At 38.1% G+C, this 2,907-nt stretch overlaps 1 long non-coding RNA gene across 2 annotated transcripts; it reads left to right on the forward strand.

Moving 5' to 3' along the window:
* The first annotated feature begins 746 nt into the window (after nt 1-746).
* On the forward strand, nt 747-2,631 carry LOC145094765 (uncharacterized). 2 transcript variants are annotated; one of them, XR_013703542.1, is made up of 4 exons: nt 747-851; nt 1,560-1,702; nt 1,788-2,035; nt 2,102-2,631. It is a non-coding gene; the product is annotated as an uncharacterized LOC145094765 (long non-coding RNA). The 2 variants fall into 2 exon arrangements; XR_013703543.1 differs by lacking the exon at nt 747-851 and adding an exon at nt 865-1,481.
* The last annotated feature ends 276 nt before the right edge of the window (nt 2,632-2,907 follow it).

A 2,907-nucleotide genomic window follows, 5' to 3' on the forward strand; every position in this document is an offset into this window, starting at 1 on the left:
TTTGGTGAAAAATTAAACAATCAATAATCAACCAAATTGTATGAGAGGTTGTGATGTTCAGGGTAGAATGAGTATGGAATGATGATCAAAGTGACACAAGTGGTTTACAAGGAAAGCCCTTGATCCTTGCTAGGATCTCTGACACAAAACCTTGGGAGGTGATAATGAACACCTTGCTTGATGATTTTATTAATTAAAAATATTGATTATAGAGATGAATGTATGAAAAACAAGTGCAAATATCATAGCTAAGCTAAGTGTTGTGTGTAGTGTGATGAATACATGTGTTTTTAATAGTCTAAAGCTAATAACAAGAAGTCCGGCAATTCCCGGATCCTCCGAGATCAACTTATAACCATTTTCTGACTTGGTCTTCCGGTTTTTTGCATGGTTACGATGAATATTCGTTGAGAACAAGTCTTTGGCTAAACATTTTTTCACATGTGAAAATTATAACAAAGCATATAACCATTATAAATGTTATGAGAATAAACGATAATAGTCAGGATCCTGAAGTATTTTTTGGGGATCCTGAGGTTTGAGAATCCTGAATGTAATTCTAGGATCCAGACCCTAACAATTGCCCCCAAATTATTCCTGAGAAATATTTAGGGTTAGTTTGCCATAATTTAAAGGGATAATTTAGAAAATAAAAAAGAAATAAAAGAGATAAGGGATTTTGAATTTTAAACTCTAACTGATAGAATTTATCCGTTCAAAAACCATCATGAACCGGTCAAATCGACCTTTCTCTTTCTTCTTCCATCAGCATAAATAGAGGCAATCGATTAGAGCTATTCTTCCCCATGTATTTTAGCTTTCATCCAAGGGTTTATTAGTCATCTTTGAAGGTACAGTTCTCAGTTCTCCTCCTTAGTTTTCTTTTTACTAACCATCGGAAAGAAAATGACCATCTCTCATAAGAACATACTTGCTACCCCATAGGATGACTTTATCAATTAAAAGATCCTGTCATATGACGAAATCTGCTCTTATGATGAGGGTGATATCGGTTGAATTTGGCCTGTGCTTTCTCCGATGCTGCTGTTTTCAAACCTTTCAACCCGAAGTATCAATCTGATTTTGTTTCCTCCTCTTGGGTCTGCTACCCGAATACCCCTTTTCTTTGGGTTTAAAGTCCCCTTTTTTTTTTTTTTTTTTTTCAGGAATCACCTACAAATTCTTTGAGGTTACTCAAATACCCTTCACCCAAGCCATGCCTATTGTTTGGAGGATCTTGTTATGGATCGATAAATTGAACCAGTACAAAGACCTAGACATAGGTTTGGATGAGTTGGCTCATGTGTATGATCTTACTACATTTGTAAGCTCCCGTTTTCTTCTCAGAATCAAATCTCACAAGTTCCCTCTCATTTAGAAAACCAAGCACAATGACAGAGCATGAAAGGAAAAATACTTTTTTGTGAGACGTGATTCAATCCCTGGCGGGGATTCCTAGCCAATGACATGCGTTAAAAAGGGTAGAAATAATTCATTCTTGTACTGTGGATCCTGGAATTCACTTTTCATTATTTTTTTTGTTGTTTTGAACCTTTTAGTTTTGAAGAGCTCATTCCCGTTGTTGAGGATACTAAAGAAAAGATAGAGAAGTTCCTTGTTGTTTCCATAGCTGATTGGTCTTTCAAATTTGATTGTTCTAGTCTCCAAGAAGGTTCCTCCATCACTACGCCAATGGCTAATGGTAAGGATTCTTATTCTTCCTATAATATTAAGGATCCTGAACTATTAAGGATCATGAAGTAATGAGGATATTGTGCGATGTGTAGGATCCAAATTCACTCGCTCCAACGCCTGATTTCGTTTGTCTGATTTCAAAGACGACATGTCCAGCGACCGAATTATAGTTAAGAAAGATAAAACTGCCTTCCCTCATCCTCTTAAGAAATCTCACATCGATCTCATTATGAAGACCCCAAGCTCCTAGAAGAGGAAGACCTAAGACACCACAGATCTGAATCTGGAGAATCTTGGAGCTGAGGAGGCGCTTCAAAAGTTTCTTTCCTTTTCCCAAGCTGTAAGTATCTATGTGGTATTAATTTATGACCCCTACTTGTTTTTATTGATGCCATGCATGTTTCAGGTTTCTGCTCATGTTTCCCAGTCTGTAGTTGATCTAAGGATCCGGGATGATGGGTCTGATCGGGACCTGAAGGAGCGGGAGAAGGAGTGGAAGGAGACCAATTAAGATCTCCTTAAGATGGTAGAGCTGTGGAGCAATGAGAAGGCTGAGAAAGAGGAAGAGCATGCTGCAGAGATGGAGGAGGTGATTGCGGAGGCGAAGTCTAGTGCTGCTATGGTTGTCTGGGAGACCAAAATCAAATTAGCTGAGGACATGGCCAATACATGATCCTGGGACCTGGCGGGGTGGTGTGAAGCCCTAGCCATGTTGACTAGTAAGCTTGTAACTATCAGTCAGGACCTTGAAGGGCAGCCGTCAAAGGTGGATGATGCGGAGAAGACCATAGGCGCTGATAAACAGTTAAGAGTTTATGCCTGCAAAAATTTTCTGGTTTGAGTAGTTTTTGATTTTAAGGGATGTAAGACAATATTATATTCTGTTGTTTTTGTAGGGTTGGTAAGCAACCCCTTAATGATATGGTTGTTTGAATATTTATTTGCATGCTTGACTGTGTGGTTGTAGCAGTAGGATCTCTAAAGATCCTTATCATCAGGATCTTAAGGAGTTAAAGGATAGATAGAACCCAAAATAGTTGAGATTCTTTTAGGATAATAAATCTTCAATCCTCGCATAAGAAATACAACTCTTGAGAAATAAGGATAGATAGAACCTGATCATTCTCGGCTTTGTAACATTTTAGAGAAACGTAAAACTATGATTCTTTTCCTTCCATAGGATCCTATGGTTTGTATGTGGAAGGATCCTTG

The sequence above is a fragment of the Lactuca serriola genome, chromosome 3 (assembly GCF_051521515.1).
Source record: "Lactuca serriola cultivar US96UC23 chromosome 3, Lser_US96UC23_V15, whole genome shotgun sequence".
In the NCBI taxonomy this organism is placed as follows: domain Eukaryota; kingdom Viridiplantae; phylum Streptophyta; class Magnoliopsida; order Asterales; family Asteraceae; genus Lactuca; species Lactuca serriola.